We start from the raw sequence: 19,739 nt of genomic DNA, 5'->3' as shown, positions 1-19,739 counted from the left end.
TGACTCTGGGTCTTCTTTCTCTCTGGCTATTTCCCATGTATAAAATATTCTCCTCCACTCTGATTACTGACTCCCTGGCTTCCCTAAAGTCCCAACTATAATCCCACCTTCTTCAGAATGCCTTTCTTTACCCTCTTAATTCCAGGGCCTTCACTTTATTAGTTATTTCCCATTTATATAGTAATTAGCTTATATTTAATATATTTTTGCATTTTGTCCCCCCCCCCCATAAGACTTTAAGCCCCTTGAGGCCAGGGACCATCTAGTGCTCATACCAATGCCTAGTATATAGTAAATGATTAATAAATGTTTATTTATTGGTTGAATGGTTGAAAATTTTTCATTCATTTTTCATAGTCTTTCCTGTTTACATCTTTCATTTGCTCTTAGTTCTGAACCCTGGGACCAAATAAAATCACCCCAATTCCTCTTTTACATTTACCCTTCAAACACATCGAAAAAAGTCATTATGAAAGAAGATGATACAAAGAACAAGAGCTAATTAGGCAGCTTGTTAATAGTTTAGGGAAGATTACTGGACAAAGAGACTAAGACTAATTTCAAAATGAGGGTTAGTGTCATCTGTAATTGTAAAATATCAATCAATAAGCATTTATCTAATGCTACTATTATGGCAGGAACCATGAATTTAATAAAACTCACATTTAATATAGCACTTCCCATGCATTATGTTATTTAATGCTCCCAAAAATTTCATGATCTCATCACTTAAGGGATTACTATGCTCATTTTACATAAAAGGAAACTGAGAATCAAAGAAGTTAATTGAGCTGGTCATAGTCACTCAGCTAGCAAATGCCACAGGCAGTATTTAAATATTAGCTTTTAAATTACATAGTGTCTATTATGAGTTAAGAACTACTGTTCTAAGCACACTTTATAAATATGATCACATTTAATCATTACCAGAACTCTGTAAAATTGATGTTATTATTATTATCACCAGTTTATAACTGAGAAAAACTAAGGCAAACAGAGATTAAGTAATCTGCCTAGTCACATAAATAGGAAGTATCTGAAGCTGGATTTAAACTCAGGTCTTCCTAATCTCAGACCTTCCTGACTCTCTCTCTCTCTCTCTCTCTCTCTCTCTCTCTCTCTCTCTCTCTCTCATAAAGGTTAAATGTCTTGCCCAAGGTCACATAGGTAATAAGTGTATGAAGCTGAATTTGAATTCAGATTGTCCTTTCTCCAGGGCTTAGGACTCTACCCATTGCACCACTGGTTTCCTTGAATCTAGGTGTTTCTTGTTTCTGTCAAATGAATTTTCTCTTCTATAAAACTGTCTCTTTCCTAGCAGTATCTGCCTTTTCTATTCCTTCATTATCTAAGATAATTCATATTTACTTTTAACAAATTATATTTATAATATATTAAATTACATATAATAAATATATACATATAAATTGAAACATTACATTATATATTACATATAGATTAAATGACTATGGAGTATAAACAAATATATGAACATAAAAAAATCTAGGATAGAGCACAGGTCTTGGAGTTAGGAGGTTCAAATCTAACCTCAGATACTTGACTCTTAATGTCTGTATGTCATTGGACAAGATACTTAACTCTGATTACCTGTCTTCCAGGACTATTTCCCGTCCTCCTGATTCCTAAACTGGCCATTGAACCCATATGGTTCCAGAGGAAATAGTGATACTGGTGACTTAGCACCAATTCACTGGAGAAGGAAATGGCAACCTCTGCCCCCCCCAGTATCTTTGCCAAGAATACCCCATACACTATCAGAAAGTATTGGACATGACTCAATGACTGAGCAGTAACAACAACAATAGCAACAGTAAATATGCAGACATGTTTATGTATGTATATATTATATATATATATATGTATGTATTTTTATACATCTATTTGTGTTCATGCTCTCCCCAAATCCCCATCAGATGTAATATTAGCTAACATATATACTTGCACATGAAGACCCAACTACTACAGCTGAATATATAAAGATTTTGAAACAAGTTTATATGGCAAGTTTTTCACTAGATAGTAATAAAATTTAAAGCTTGCAAAGCAAATATATTATTCTGAGGAGCCCCATGAAAAAAAAAGAGAATGTCCTAACGTGTTTTTTCTGCCTGAGAAGAACAGAAAGTGCATTAAAATATTAAAAAACATGAAAGACACACAATGAAAGAAAATAGATATAAGCAAAACTCATTAAAAGCAGCTGCCTTGTACAAAATCCATTTTCAAGACTGGGCTAGAGAAATGATATCAACACACACTTTAAAACTTATCATTATTCTCTTTATGGAAGCAGGGTTTTCTAAATGTGCCAACCCACTTTGCACAATGAGGTCAAGGGAGCAGAAGACAATTAAGGCCTGAATTCTTTATAGTTAAAGAAAATGAAAGAAAATGAAAATAATCTTAAATTTGTAATGGTATCTTTTAATGAAGGGACTGAAAGCCACATAAGACTGCAAACAGGAGCATGTATGCCAGTTTTACAAACCCTGTTTAATAAGACAGAGACATACCTTCATTTCAGGGAAAGTATATTTGGAGCCTTCTTGTTTATTTTGGAACTCCTAGTAAATGATTGTCGAGTTATTTGACTATGACTCAGTTGCTTAGCTGAGGGTTTGGCAATATTTCATCTTGCAGTGGTAGATCCCAGAAGGACAATCACTCACAGTTGAGGTGGAAGGGGGCATCAGGTCAGAAGGCAAGTGCTGTCTCAAATGCTAGTGGCTGAATTTTATGGGCCTAGAGAGTGTTACTGTAATTAAGAATGTCTTCTCACTTCAATATATTGCTATTAACATCCTGTTGGACAGCAGAGGAGATATGGATTATAAAAGAGTCAGGGACAGATGCTTTGCCAGTGTGAAACTTCCTGGAACCTGCTATTCTCAGTTTCACCCTTATATAGATGTTTTTGGATGTGGGAAATCCATTTACCCTTAACTGCATTTGACTTTGTTTTTAAGGAAGTATGGGGGAAAAAAGGTCTTTTAAAACAATCTCCCAGATCTTTCTTAGCACACACACACACACACACACACACACACACACACACAAACACACACAGAAACTTATTTTTGCATTTTCATTAAGGTGCATATGGTTTGTCTTTAGAAAGAAAAATAATAGAACCATAGTTTCATAAAACTAGAGTCTTGAAATGAGTTTTTCTTGAGAGAGTTTTTCTCTATTCTTTTTCCTGGCACTTGATTTTCTGTGTGCAGAAGTTCTAGACAGTTTTCTTCTATTGTATTTCAGTCATTTTTCTCAGTTGTGTCTGACTCTTTCTGACCACATTTAAGGTTTTCTGGCAAATAAATTGTAGTGGTTTGTCATCTTCTTTACCAGATTATTTTACAGAAAGGAAACTGAGACAAACAGGGACACACAACTAGTAAGTGGCTGAGGCTAGATATGTAATCAGGAAGATGGGTCCTCCTGACTCCAGTCCCAGTACTTTACTAGCTGTGCTTTCTTCTATTATTCCTTACATTGTGATGTCCATGTTCTTCTGCGATACCTATAATTTTCAAGTCTATGCATCCTGTATTCAGGATCACTATATTTTGCTTGAATAAAGAGTATATCTTATTTTATATATTTATTTTAACATTGTCCTTCACTTTTGTGTATTCTCATTTCCATTTAACTATTCTCTGTTGTTTCTAGTGAGACTAGAAACTATTGATTTGAGTTTTTCTATTGGGTCAGTCATAGAGACCATAAATTCTACTTGAAAAATTATTTCTCTTTTCAAACATTCATAAACATCCTTCTATGACTCCACATTTTCCTAAAAATACATAGGCTAAGGGGTGGCTAGGTGGCGTAGTGGATAAAGCACTGGCCTTGGAGTCAGGAGTACCTGGGTTCAAATCCAACTCAGACAATAATTACCTAGCTGCATGGCCTTAGGCAAGCCACTTAACCCTATTTGCCTTGCAAAAACCTAAAAAAAATACTTATGCTAAGGGGTGGCTAGGTGGTGCAGTGGATAGAGCCCCGGTCCTGGAGTCAGGAGGGCCTGAGTTCAAATTGGGTCTCAGACACTTACTAATTACCTAGCTGTGTGACCTTGGGAAAATCACTTAACCCCATTGTCTTAAATTTTTTTTTTAAATGCATAGGCTTCTCTAACTGATGAGGTGCTAATTCATATTTTGCTCTATTTAATTAGACATGTTTGGACTCTTTTAACTGATCTGGAGACAATATTCTCTTATACTAGTTAATGACTTTCCTGTTGGTCTAGAGGTTTATACTCAAGATCTTTAACTGGGTATTCTTTCCCCTGAAATCTTCGGTAATTTAACTCTTTTCCCCCTTTTATTCTGGGCTCACTTTCTATTTCCTTCCCCTTTGTTTCCAGGTTTCTTGTTTCCTTAATCTTAAAGCCTTTAACCTCCTCTTACCTTAAACAATGCACTGGTCTCAGTCTCTGCCTCAAGTGACTTCTAAGAGGACAGGACTGGCAGGAACTGGCACCAATTAGATGCTAGATTCTTTCTTTTAGGCTGAGAGTGGATAGCCATCAACCACACAAACACATACACATTCTGTCCCAGTTCCTATATTCTTACACTCTGTTGTAGCTCAGAAATTACTAAACTGCTGGCCCAGACAGATCACACTTCATTTATTCAGTTTTTCTGAGGCAATGGGGGAAGAAAGGGAGATAGAGACTAGTTCTACTAGAAAGCTGGTGCAATCCCTGCCAAGCATTGTGGGAGGTGGGAGAAAGTGAGTGCTGAGCAAATGGGTGAGGTATCTTAAGCTCTAACTCAAGTCTTCTCTGCTTTTAGTTCTTCAGAATGTTATCCTTTTGGGGCTCTTGATGTCCAAAATCATGGACAGCTGAAATCCTGTATCTCTAACATATAATTCCTATTTTGAAGGATTTTTAAAGATCTGGAGAAAATGTTGGTCATATGATACAGATGTCCCTAAACTCTTTAAATTGAATTTCAATTAGTTTTCTTTGCAATCTTTATGTTTTTTTGTATTTAAAATAATTATTTTCAGACATGGTTCCTAGGCTTCATAGGGCTGATAAAGGGGGTCCATTATTAAAAAAAATTAAGAGAACTTTATCAAATCCAAACCTCTAATTTTCTGGAAAAGGAAAATGAATCCCAGAAAGGTTAAGTGTTTGTCTATGGTTACCTAGCTATTGAGTAGAGTTTTTATGATAAAATTATGTTGGTTCCCATTGGTATCATTGATATTCCTTGAACAAGAAATTCATCTCCCTACTCGAGGATTTTTTTCCTCATCTTTGCCTCTTTATTTCATTGAATTCTTGACCCAGTTGGAATTCTATCTTCAACAGGAAAATTTTACCAGCTTTTATTCTTCCCTTAATTATAGTGTTTCCTTCTGTTGATTATTTCCAATATCCTAAAATATATACTTGATTATACTTATAATTTGCCTATTTTCTTTCCCATTGTAAGCTTCTGGAAAACTCTGGGAAAAAAAAACTGGAAAAATATAGAGACTATATGTTTCTTTGTCTCCCCAGCATGTAGTTGTGTCTACCACATAGAAGGCACTTAATAAATGTTTATTGACTTGAGTGACTGATTATTTAATCTGCTAGGTTTTGCATTTTGAGATAAATTACAATAGCATAGACAATTTTTAAGTGAATTTTATTAACAAGGTACTAGATACTGTAGAGGCAAAAAAAAAAAAATCTCAAACAATCCTTCCCTTCAAACAGCTTATATTCTATTAGTAGAATTCAACATGTAAACATATGTAAATTCATAGGATATCAACTACTACAGTAGAGGTGAAATACTCAAAATCAACTCAGGACAGAGTCTCCCTTGTTTCTGAGAACTAACACTTAGGTATCATGGCTTTGCTATCATTAAGGTACTCAGTCCTGCCTGTAGAACTAATAGGAAGATAGACTTTCAGATGAACATGCTGTTTCACTTGATCTCAAGGTGGACCTGACAGCTCAATCTTGATTTTTAAAGAGAAATTAAAAAAAAAAAAGGAATTCATGCATGACAAAACAAATGAATGAACAAAGTCAGTTCTATATAAGTAGGTCAAAAAATGGTGAAACTCCTTTGGGACAGTAACCAGCAAGACATTTTGCTAGATTATTATCTTTATTAGGGAAAATATTAAAGACTTATGAAGGAAAGAAAAAATTCCTCAGTGAACTGTGAATTTTTACCCAGTTATTTTTTCATGCAAGTTTGTTTCCAAGGTTTGAAGGTTTCCAAATGGCATAAGAAAGGGAGGAAGCAACCTGAAAGGTCCCTAGGCAGCTGAATTATGAATCATATATAGAGTTCAATTTGAATTAAGAGCTACAAAAGGAAAGCTAAGCTTCTTTGGATCTCAATATAGGGCTTTATGGTACATAATAAAAGCATGAAATAAACAGATTACCCACATTTAGAAACATCACCCTGACCCTGGAGAACAAACTGAAGTTCAACCAAAGTACATAGTTTGGGATTTGAGCCAAGGAAAGTGGTTATCTCATGGGGTATATGCCTTGATTTGTATTTCACATAATGCAGAGTGTCTTCATTACCTTGTAATCGATATGTAAATAACAAGAGATTATTTATGGCATACTTAATCAGAAAAGAAGGATGGCCAGGCTCAATGTATATATATGGACCCAAAGGCTTCTGCCAAGGGCAATAAACAAGAGAGGCAAGGTTTGAGAAGTTTGCAGCAATGATTAGACCCCTGAGTTAGCTCACTGCCCTTACAATTTATCCAATTGCTTGTACTGTAATGTTATTTAAGATACTCTCCTAGTGCTGAAAACAGCTGTTGGACTTGCCAGGATTTTCATTATCACCTCCAGTATTTAGAATCAGAGTCACAGCTAGGGTGAGGTGACTGGGAATTTGTCCCAGGGTGAAAGCTAGAGAGGGACCTTATATCAACAGCCTAGGGCTGCTTCCTCTCAGGTCTAGCTCCATCCCTACAGCAGGGGTGACAGTGGCTTAAATCCAGGGTTCTTCCTCCTCTTTGAGAAGTGACTACACCCCAGGGAGTGCATCTCTCTTGTACTATTCTCTCCCCACAGCTGCTTATCCCAAGATCAGACATTGCTTAGTTATTAACTTGAATTTTATCAGGATATTAAATTGTGGCAAAATCCTGATGAAAACCTTACTGATCTAGTCAGTTGAGAGACAATTTTATTTAGTTATCTTTTTCCCTCTTTCAAAAAATGACATTATTTTTATCCCCTACAAAGCTTTGAAGAAATAAAAAAAAGGTTATGATTCCCCCCCCCCCATACACCAAGCTAAACTTAGCCTTTTGGAAACATCTTGAATTGTATCATAATCAGAGAATCTCAGATGACCAGATTGGGAAGAGACCTCAGAGACCATCTATTCCTCACTGTACCTGAATAGTTACCTCTTTTTCACCAAAAAAATTATCCAACCTTTGTTTCCAAAATTCTAGTGTGAGACAACTTTTTAAATCTAGAGTAGCTCTTTCTACTTTTTAGATAGTTCTATGGTTAGTCAGTTTCCCCTTGACTTAAGTGAAATCTGTCTCTTGAAATTCAAAATATAAAAGTTTGGCAGTTGTTTTTTTTTGTTTGTTTTTGTTTTTCTTTGTTTGTATGATTGTATGTGTTTTAATTATCCTACCAAAAAAATGCGCCACCAGCACTACTTATAATATTATAGCCATTATAATTAAAAAATTGTAATGTTTCCCTATTTTTTCGAATCACATCAGCCCTTGCTGACACTGTTTCTCTCAACTGAAATACAGTCTACCATTCCTTCACCTTTCAATTATATAATAGTCATTTTTGGGGCCCAAGACAGGTCCTGTTTGCCACAAAACCTTCCCTGACAGTTCCATCCCACTGTTCTCATCTCCTTTTGTGTTAGTCAAAAACACAAAATTTCTAGTTTTAGTTTTTTCATGTTTCTCTCTTATATTACAAATGTCTTGAAGACAGAAACTGTTTTTTACCCTATAATTCCTGATTCAATCTTACAAAATTGTGTGTTTCACTGACCTGATTAGTATTTCCTGAAAAATATACTTAAATGTATTTGATTTTTTGAAAAAAAATACCTCTATAATTTGAAGCAAACTGTAAAATGTTTAGTATAACTTTGATGCTTTTATGGTTATAGTACATTATTTGATTGTTCTTGGGTTTTTTGCAAGGCAATGAGGTTAAGTGACTTGCCTAAGGTCACACAACTAGGTAAGTATTGTGTCTGAGGTTGGATTTGAACTCAGGTCCTGCTGACTCCAGGACCACTACTCTAACCACTGCACCTAAGCTTCCCCAATAGTACATTACTTTATGTAAAACATGATATATCCTTGGTTTCCCCAAGAGGCTCAATAAACAATGGAACTTGATAGAAACAATATTGTCATATAGGATTTTTTATAGATTACAAATTATCATTTACCCAGTGATAGCAGGTTATTCAAACATTATATCCAAATTGCAAATGTGGAAACTGAGACCTCACACAAACAGAACTCATTTCATAAGTCACACACATTAAAAATGTATCATATAGCTTTAGGCCTTTGTTTCCCAAAATGTAATTTATTATAGTAGAAGAACATCTAAATGATGAAAAAATAAGTATCAGACAATTAAAATTTCTTAATCTGGGTCGGTGAACTTCTAAAAAATTTTTTGATAAATATATCATATTTGTTTTCCTTTTTATATTCATTATATTTTATGAATTTAAAAATAATGTCCAGCCATGTTAGACATATATAATAGGCCCAAAACCTGCCTTTGGACTAATTAATTTCCTTCTTTCCTTTCTTTTCTCTTTCCCTCCTTCCTTTCCTACATTTCTTCCTTTCTCACTTCATCCTTCCCTCTCTCTCCCTTCCTTCCTCCCTTTCTTTCTCCCTCCCTCCCTTCCTCCCTCCCTCCCTCCCTCCCTCCCTCCCTCCCTTCCTTCCTTCCTTCCTTCCTTCCTTCCTTCCTTCCTTCCTTCCTTCTTTCCTTCCTTTCTTCCTTCTTTTCTTCCTTCCTTTGTAGCATTTCTACCTACCAGTTTTAATTTGACATTTCAAAATATAGTTCAGTTTCTTTGGTTTCCTGCTTTTTATTTTAGCACCCAGAATATAGATCTTCTTCCATGGAGAAAAGCTATCCTTTTGTTATTTTCTGCTGCAAAAGATTCAGGGATTGGAGGTTCATCTGAGTATCATGTCACCTCCTTAGTACTGTCTTAACACAATAGCTAACATCCCTCCTGCCACCTTTCAGTCTATTGACAGTTCCCTTTGCCTTAGGGCTTTCTTCCTGCAAAGGGATGAGTACTTGAATCATTGGTTCCTCAGGCTAGGAGGGAACTCAGGGTCACTGGGACTCCTGTGATCCTGTTTGGCACTGTCTCATCTTTGGCTCATTTAGGATTTCTTCTGTTTTTCTGAGTTCAGACTTTGGTAGTAAGTTTCTGTCAAGGTCACGGATGCTTTTCACAGTCATAAGCAATTCACCACCACACATCAGTAGACCTCCTCCCAGGCTTCTGGAAACTGTTCTCTGAATTCCCTTCAAGAGAGGGATCTATACAGTTGTACACTGGAGTAAATTTTTACCATTTTCCTCATGCATGGAGCTGTGATTTACTTACTGTGACTCTTCTTTAATAGAGGATAGGAGTAAGGACACGGGATGACAAATCAATGGCTGATTTTCACTTCAATCTAAAATGCACATGGGAGATGCATCCTTTTCCTGTTTAAAACTGGGGAACAAGAATGAGATGGGGGAATAAACACAATGGACCAAATTAAGTTCACTTAAGATTCTTTCTTTTGTACTCCATTGTGATAAAGTGCAGGAAATTCTGGGGAAGCCTGTTGGATCAGGAAAATTAAGAATCTTGATTTGGTCTGGGGGTCCTAAATATATTAGAGCATTTAGAGACACCAGTCTATTTGAAGTTAATAGAAAGGCCCTCCTTTTACTTCTATGTTTTGTAATCCCATCAAAAGATGTGTGTAATTTGAACTCATCCCCATTAAGTTTTTTTTTTTTTTTTCTGTACACACATGGAGAGGCACCATAGAATATTGGATACCAGACCAGACTTATTCAAGAAGACCTGGTTTGGGGCAGCTAGATGGCACAGTGGATAGAGCACTGGCCCTGGAGTCAAGAGTACCTGAGTTCAAATCAGGCCTCAGACACTTAATAATTACCTAGCTGTGTGGCCTTGGGCAAGCCACTTAACCCCATTTCCTTGAAAAAAAAAAAAGACCTGGTTTACTTCTTCCTCACACATGCTTCCTATGTGATTCTGGGCAAATCACTTGATCTCTCAATATCCCCAAGCAATTTCTAAAATTAAACAGTAAGCTATAGACATGTGCTTCAAAGGAGAAAGTCCCTCACTTAGGGAAGTTTCCTACACCAATTAAATCACAGGTCTGGATAGCCAATACTGCACCTCACCCTAATTTTAAAAAGTCCTGAAAATGTGAGAAGTTAACATTATTATAAGATTTAGAACTATATAGAGTAATAAAGATATGATTATGTGACAAGGTAAAAATTTAGAGTCCAGGAGTGAGGAATGTCAGACTTCAGGTCAAGGCAACTGCAAGAGAGATTCAAAGTTCAATAAATCTAGGAGTGTTTTAGGGGTAAATTAATTAAATGCTTGACCAATTATGCCAGGTCAATGATGTTATAAATATCCAAATGGCCCTTGATAGTAAAAGGTTTCCCACCCCTGGTTTAGTCAGTAAGTGTTGGAAGAATTAAGAGGAAGGAGAACTTGCTGCAGTAGTCAGGGGATGTCTGCTCTAAATATGTGAAAATTTCCACTGGCAGCATGGGTGAATGGAAAAAAAAGTGTATTGATGACCAAGAAGAAGACTGAATTAGATGCTTAGAAGGTCATCTGCTGCATTCCTAGCCATCACTAGTCACTTAGACTTTTGTCTTGATACTTAGACTTCAGTGATTCTGGAAGAGAAGAGTGAGGTCCGAGACCTTGTGCAACTCTGCCTCATTTAAATACAATTCATGTGCCAGTCAAGATGTCACTCCATGATGTCAATGGGCTTCTGTGAGGATCAAGAGAGATAATATTTGTAAAATGCTGGCACATTGTAGGTAATTAATAAATGTGTCTTAATTCTATCCTTATATGCCTAGAAAACCCATAAACACATGACATTCTGATAGCAAAGCTGAGTTTTAAAACTTTTCTCTGTGGCCACTCCAGTTGATAATCTTTCCAGTTATTCATCTTTCCACTAATCTTCTTTGCCATGTTCTTCAACCCTCCTTGTGACGACAAGTCCATCCTCAGCCAAGTATGGTTGTGTTGTAGTCCTGATTTTAGGAGGCACACACTTGTAATCTAGTTACTGATGCTGGCTTTTCCTCATAGCTCAGGCTACATCTCCTTTATAAGCTAAAATGAAGAGATTTAAGCTGATTGTCTTTTTGCACTAAATCCAGAACCTATATAATGAGCCTCTGGGAGTGAAGTAAGAGAGGACTATCTCCAGTCATCCTGATTCATATCTGGTCACTAGACTCAGATGGTTTTGAAAGAGAAAAATAAGGCTGGTTTCTTAACACACCCTCTCACTCAAATCCAATTCACATACTTGTCATAGCATCACCTCCTTGATTTCAAGGTTTTCTTCTAGAATGAAGGACAAGAAACAAGAGAGGAGGTTATTAGGTTGCTGAAGGTTTAGGTTAGAAATGGAGTGGTTAGTGTTGATTAGCCCCTTTACTTTCATTTTTTTGGGGGGAGAGGTTTGCAAGGTAATGGGTTAAGTGACTTGTCCAAGGTCACACAGCTAAATATTAAGTGTCTGAGGCCAGAGTTGAACTCAAGTCCTCCTGATCCTAGGGCTGGTGCTCTATCCACTGTGCCATCTAGACAACCCAAAGACCAAACTTAATAACAAACAAAAAACTCATAGTACCTTTATTTCTATACTCTCTTCTCTCATGAAAGTTGTGTCAGGAAGTTAACCTTGATTCATAAAATCACCTACTATTGAGCTCTAAATCTATGAACTTATGGTATCTGTCAGAGAATAGTATCCTTTCTTGATGTAGGGAAACTCCAAGTGCAGAGAGACCCACCTATGGTGAGGGCAGTCATTGTAGTTTGTAGTGTCTTCCCCACTCTTTTCCAAGAGGAGATTTTAGTTCATTCTTGGAAGGGTAAGCAATTGGGGGCCAGAGTCTAATTAGCGCTCCTCAGAGAGAGAGAGATGGGGTCCTAGGCTAGAATATTAGCTGTCTGCTCCCTTAAATATTATTAGTCTAGGAAATATAATCAGGTTTAATATAACTTCTGTTTATTCGGGGGAAATAACCCCAAGCTCTATATCCAAAGATTGAACCCTTTGATCCCAAATAGCAGTTTCATAAAGAACTCACATAATGAATAGGAATGGAATCTATTTATTCAAATTATAGCAAAACAGAAACAAAGAAAAGATGTACATAAGAGAATATACCAGACAATACAGAGTGAAGGAGCTCTCTCACTGGGCCCTAGATAACTCTGTTCATCCAAGGGAGTGTTCTTTTTTTTTACCTAGGAATCAGGACATGATGGAGTATGCCAGCCCCACTCATGTTTCCCCAAAGCATTTTACTTCAAGACTTGAAGTAAGGTTGGCCACTTTTTTTTTCTTGACCTTGGAATTTCAGAAGCATCTCAAACAACGCACTACATGAAGAGTCCTGGAGACTTGAAGCACGAAGAGTCTTGAAAGGAACTGGAGAAGGCCAGAACCCTACTACTCTCATCAACTCTGCCTATCCCTTATGAAGGGCAAGAGCATTTATCTCTATCAATAAGGAGAATCCCACATCAATGGACTTTGGGACAGGAGTTAGTTACATTAAATATATAATCAAATATTCAGAAATCTTAAAATGGAATTTTTTAAAATGTCTTGAGATACAAGGGTCATATCTTATATATTAGGCCTATTCATTGTAAACTCTGATCAATCCTTTTCCCTTAATATCTCATGTGTTTAAATGCCTTGTACACATTTATGCATTTTCTCTCTACTTATGGCTGGTCCTTCCTTCAAGGTCAAGTCTCATCCTTCCTTTGTCTTAACTATCCTGAATTCTACTTCCTTTGAACTCTTATAGCATTTACTGTCTGCAGGAGTTAGTATTCACAAGTTAGTTGGTCATTTTGAATGGCAGTTACAGTTTCTAATTCTACTATAAACTTCTTATAGAGGAAACCATTGTTTCTCCTCCAGGGTGCTTAGCCAGTGCCCTGGAGACTGTTGATGTACTAGTAATTATTTTAGATTGGGTTGATTATTTACTTTCAGTCTATATAAGAAGTAATAACAAAGAATACATTTGGAAAATCAATGTTCTGTCATCATTTTTCAGGGTGCAGAATCTGATGCTGAAAATATGTTATTTAGGTGGTTATTTCAGAATTTCATTTTTCTAGACTGTAAACAGATATGAAGGTTCTGAGATTTTGAGAGTATGGAGTATATAGTATGAACAATCTCTTCAACTGTGTAAGCTAAAAACTGTCTATCCCTCAAGAGATAATGCTAGGGAGATGAGGCAGTCCTGCACAGTGGAATGAACGCTGGAATTAAAATCAGAACTCATTAATTCTAATCTGTACACCTGTGTGATCTTGGACAAGTAACTTAATTTCCCTAGGCCTCAATTTCCTTGTCTCTGAAATTAGGGAACTTGATTATTTGATCTCTATTGATCCCTGGGATCTCTGAACCTGTGGTCCATCTTATGATTTTCAGTGTTGCCTGAGGCACAGAGTTTATCTGAATTAAGGTCAAATAGCTAGTAAATGTCAGAGATAAATTTTAAACTCAAGTGTTTATAACCCAGTTCAGCTCTTTATCTACTACCCTGTCATAGGAGGGAAGAAAGGAAGACAGATGGGAGGAAAGGTAAAAGAAGGAGATGGTTTGAAGGGGAAAGGAAGGGAGTGAGGGAGGGAGGAAAGAAAGAAATAAGGAAGGAAGGAAAAGAGGGAGGAGAAAAGAAAAAGAAAGAGCTAGAGGAAGGAAAAAAGAAAAGGAGGGAGGGAAAAAAAAGCAAAAAATAAAGAAAAGAAGGACATCAGAATCAAAGAGAGTTTGGGGATTTTGGGAAAGATGATAAAGATGATAAAAGATGATAAAGATGATAAAACTTTTTTCTCTGGGATAGAACTGAAGGTCATGGGAAAACCTCTCATATCACAGATTTATTGGGGGTGTAGTTATTGATATATCAAACATTTCTAATTTTAAGGTTATTATTCAACCATGGAGTCTAATGTTCCAGCACTGCCCAAAGGAATCTCATTTGGAAGGAATTAACAAACTCCTGAATATGAAATAATATTTTATTGAATTCTGAAGAGACTTATTCAGATCTAAAGGCTAAAGATAGGCATTTTGAGAGATCTATATTAGCAGCTTCCTAACATTTAATGTGAATGTATAACCTTATATAATATAATCAAGAACATTCTTTCAATAGGAATAGGGAAAATCCCAACTTAGAGTCATAGTTACCACACAAAGGAAGGTAAGTAGGTACTATAATAATGATAACAATAACAACAACAATAATAATAATAATAATGTAAGATTTTCCTTTTTCTGTCTTGGTCTTTCACCTGGCATAATAGTCAAACAGGATTGCTCATTACAATACAGGGTCATATAGATGAAATAGCAAGCTCAACTATATAATTGTGAATTTTATTCCAAATAAATAGAGCATAAAATAGACTGCCTTCTATGAAGTCTATATGTTGTCTGTTTATATATTTCCTTTTACTAAGATATAGGATCTCTTTTAAGGAGGAACCTAAAGTCTTTTCTTTTAAAAAAAAGGTCAATCCTCAATTTTTAAAAATAATTTGTGATCTTGTCACTTTATTTAAATAAACTTTCCTAAGATTTTGCAATTCAATTTGATTCCATAAGCATTAATTAAGCACCTACTTTGTTTCTCTCACTAGCCTGGCTGTTGAGAATTTACAGATGAAAACAAAGAAGACCCTACTACTTAGTCTAAGAGGAGACATCTGATCTCTTCCCCTCCCTTCCCCCTATCCACTCCCCACTAACCCATAGGTAAGTAAATAGGACACAGAGAATACAAAGTAATTTTCAGGGTTAGAGAGTTCTCATAACTGAAGGATCGGGAAAGGACTCCTTGTAGGTGGGCAATACCCGAGATGAACTTTGATTAGAATTCCAATCAAAGTTCACCTCAGGTATTCTCATTCCACACAAGGAATTACATCAAACAGAAATGACACCATTAATAATGGGAGTAAGAAAGTTCCATTTCTTTTCAAATTTATAATGAGAGGATCCTTGGATCTTGTATTAGTGATAAACTATCGGAATATTTTAGTTTAATAACAAACAGCCCAACTTCGGGCACTTTTCTCAAGTCTTTTGGACACTTAGCAGACATGAAAAAAGGCCAGATGTTTGAACAAAGGAAGAAAGTTCCTATGTTAATTACTATTATATTCCATATGTTAGAATACAAGAAATTAAAGCTTTTATTTCAACTTCATGAATTTCTTGTTAAACAGACTGTCAAGCCCCTAAGAATCATTTTCATAAGCTTCTCTGAGAAGATAATTTTATCTTTCGCTTTTTTTTTATTTAAACAGAACCAGTCGTCTTTTCACCTTCTCTACACCTGTTAAATAAACTTGTCATTTCTACAACCAATTCAGGGAAAGAGTTCTCCACTCCTTTCCTCAGAGACCTGGATGTAACCCTTCAGGTCTCTGGGGTCAACCTTCTACCTTCTCTGAATGGTTGGCTGCATGATTTGCTAGTCACAGCCATCATTATCATCCAGCTTGGCATATGCCTCTAGGGTTTTCCCATTGAGCAGGGGGTCTGAACTATGCTGCCCATACCTTCTCTCACCAATTATAAGTTCTGTTCAGTTTTCTAAAAGACTGCAAAAACATATCAACATCATTCCAGGCCTTGTAATGAGGAAGCAATTTTCCCTTATTATAACTGACTAAATATGCATGGGATGACCCAACAGGCCCCTCACTCGCCCTTCCCCCATCCCTCTAGAAATCATATTTCATCCTCACCATTTCAATTTCAAATCTCCGTTGCATCCCATTTTTTCCTCCTCTTCCCTTGATCCTACCTTCTATATGTTTATCTTTTTTTCTGTTCTCAATTGTCCATTGTCTTCTGGTTTGCTCATTATAGCTCCTTAGGTTATGTTTACTCATTAGAGCAGGAGATATTTAACTTAATCTTCCCATTGCCTTTTGCCAGACTGCTCCCCACCTGTTTACACCTGAGATGTTGGCAGAGAACACATTCAGGCCTTGCTAATGATCAGGTTGATGAAAGCTTCCTTCATCATTTTCCAGAAACTTGGGGATCTCTTTGCCCCTTTGTATCTGAGGAGTTGGTGTGTTTTTTTTTCTACTGGCTACAGTGACATCTGTTGGCTACACATTTCTAGTATTAGCTACACTGTAGACAAAGAACACCTAGATATTCAGTCTTGAGCATGATATAAAAATCATGCAAAATTTATATTTCATTTTTTATATATCCAAGAAAAGGTGTTTCAGTGGATAGTAATCATATCCATGCATATGAACATCAGGATTTCTCTTGTAAAAAAATAGGTGACGAGAAACCTCTTTAAAAATTTTATTCTTAGGGGACAGCTAGGTGGTGAAGTGGATTGAGCACTGGCCCTGGAGTTAGGAGGATCTGAGTTCAAATTCAGATAGACACTTAGTAATTACTTAGCTGTGTGACCTTGGGCAAGTCACTTAACCCCATTGCCTTGTTAAAAAAAACAAAAAAAATATTCTTTGAACACATCTGACTTTCTTTTCTACCTCTATCCTGGTACTCATTCATTTGGTATATCCAAAACATAACAAAGAGTTGTGAGCATGCTTTAAGCTGAATATATATATATATATATATATATATATATATATATATATATCTCAAGCATATATTTCTTTGGTTTGGATAATTTGGTTAACTAGTTGTTTGGTATTGAGGATTATGGGGTAGACTAAGAATCCCAGATCCATTGAAAAGTGGTGATGAACTATTCTCACATATGTCTCACATTTCCTATACCTTGCTGTGATGTATTTACCAACCCTCTAGAGGCATGGCAAAAGGTCTTTAATGGTGTGATATTCACCCTCACTTCAATTTTTAGATTTGGTGATCTTCAGGTTAGCATTCCAGGCAGTATATAATTGTTCTTCAAAAGTACAAAGCCTACAATTTGGTAAGTCATTGATATTGATGGTTACCCCTGGATGTTGATCAGATGTTTCAAAGTGTGATTAACTGTTTCCAAATTTAGTAAGACTTTTCATTTAATTGTGCTTCTATGAAAAACCATTTATTAAAAAAACTAAGAAATCTTAAATGGAACCAATATAAAATTATATTCCATAACATTATGCACCTTTTAGAGCAAAATGCATTAATTTTATGAGTAGTTCTTGAGCCTTTTTGTGAAAGACATTATGAAAGTCATTGTGAGTGTTGCAGAAATGGACAATACAAAATAGTAATCCTCCCCAGTACCATCACTGTTTAAGCACTTAGGTGGAACAGTGGATAGAGAGCTCAGCTTGAAGTCAGGAAGACTTGAATCCAAATTCTGCCTCACACTTTAGCTATGTGACCCTGAGCAAGTCACTTAACTCTGCCTAAGTTCCCTCAACTGTAAAATGAATTTACATTACTCCATTACAAAAAAAAAACACTCCAGTATCTCTGCCAACAAAACACAAATGGGGTCACAAAAAAATCGAACACAACGGAAAAACAACAATTTCTTATCTTAGACTTTGGAAAAACATAGCTTTCTAACTCACCCTACTTTGGAGCTGACCCTAGTAGAGTTTATGGTCTAGCTCTGGAGGTTTTCCATAACCAACTTTCCTTTCTATCAGGATTCCTTCAGGTTTTCTCATATTACTTCTTTAGCTGCCTCTGAAAAAGAAATTTCACTAAGTGCTATAAGCCTCAGGGATGGCCTTGAAGTCACTTCCTGTGCCATGAATTAATAATTTTGTTTAATAATTTTGCATCCCTCCCACCCTTTCTTTGTCTAAAGAAGGAAATGTAAGTTTTCCTACTGGCTCATATTTTTGTGGTGCCAGGCCTAGCATCAGGAAGACTCATCTTTCAGACTTCAAATCTGACATCAGACATAAGCTGTATGACTTTGGACATGTCATTTAGCACTCAGTATCTTCATCAATAAAATAAGCTGAGGAAGGAAATGACAAGCTAGTATCTTTGCTAAGAAAACTCCATATGGGGTCACAAAGAGTCAGACATAACTGAAACAAATGAACAACAATAAATACTCATTTGTCTTCTATAATTACTGTGCTATGATGTTATAATTTGAATAAGGTAACTTCTAGGGGTAACAATGTAGCATAATAGAAAAACACTCGACCTGAAGTCAAGTAGATCCAAGTTCAACTGTGCCCTCAGACAGTTACTAGGAAATCACTTAACTTCTGGCTGCCGTTTCCTCAGCTGTAAAATGGCAGTTAAAACTATACCTGTCTTTCAAGGTTGTTGTGAGGATCAAATGATATGATATTTGTATAATATATTGCACAATAGGAGTTCTAGAAACACTTATTGTCTTTTATAATCAGGAAACTTTTTCCCCTATTTATGTTGCTTATATCCCTTAGCTCCTTGCTTGTTGAAGTCATAGCCTTTGTTATTCATACTTTTTATAGTACTAGTTACTTTTCCTCCTAAAATACCATTTTTAACATGTTCTCTGACCCATAAAATAATATATTATTTTAATAGGATTTTGAGGGAATAAATGCTTATATTCCCAAAACTTTATTTAAAAAAATGAATAAAAAACTTGAAGATTGTAGAATGCTTCAAGTAATAAGAACTTTAGGTATTATCTAGTCTAATCCTCACCTTTTCAGATAAGGAAACTAAAGCAACCAGAAGTTAAGTGACTTGGTCATTATGTGGTAGGACTTGAATCCAGATATTCTTTATTCTAGGTGGATTATCTACTAGCCCACACTGCCTGTCTTTTAACTATCTATATTTATATAATCCTTCAATCTATCTATTTAGAATGTACATATGTAAACAAATATTTTATGTATACATATATAAAAGATAATATATATGGTATCTTTTATCTACATAGATACTGGTATATAATATATTTATCAATAGATATCTAATCTGTACATATATGTATATGCATATATATTGTATCTATTATTTGCATAAGTCTATCTACATGGGCATACTAAAGAATTACTGTATGTATATATGTATAAAACTACATAGATAAAACTAATTCATCTATATGCTTGTGTGTTCATGTACAGTATATACATAAATATAGAATACACATCAATAATATATACATCAATCAATAAGTATGTGGTAATGAATATATTAATCATATCTATCTATAAAGGGATAGATATGAATATATATCTTTTATCTATATAAATATAGATCAGTCAATGAGCAAACATTTATTAAGTATTAACTGTATTCCAGGAAACATGCTAAGGGTGAGAGATAACAGTACAAAGATCGAAAAAATCCCAAGTCACAATGAACTTGCATTCTAAAGAAGAGAAAAGAACATGTTTTCTACATACATATTCCTATGTTCACAAACT

This window comes from Macrotis lagotis, chromosome 1 (genome assembly GCF_037893015.1).
Source record: "Macrotis lagotis isolate mMagLag1 chromosome 1, bilby.v1.9.chrom.fasta, whole genome shotgun sequence".
In the NCBI taxonomy this organism is placed as follows: domain Eukaryota; kingdom Metazoa; phylum Chordata; class Mammalia; order Peramelemorphia; family Peramelidae; genus Macrotis; species Macrotis lagotis.
This window is presented reverse-complemented; position numbering follows the sequence as displayed.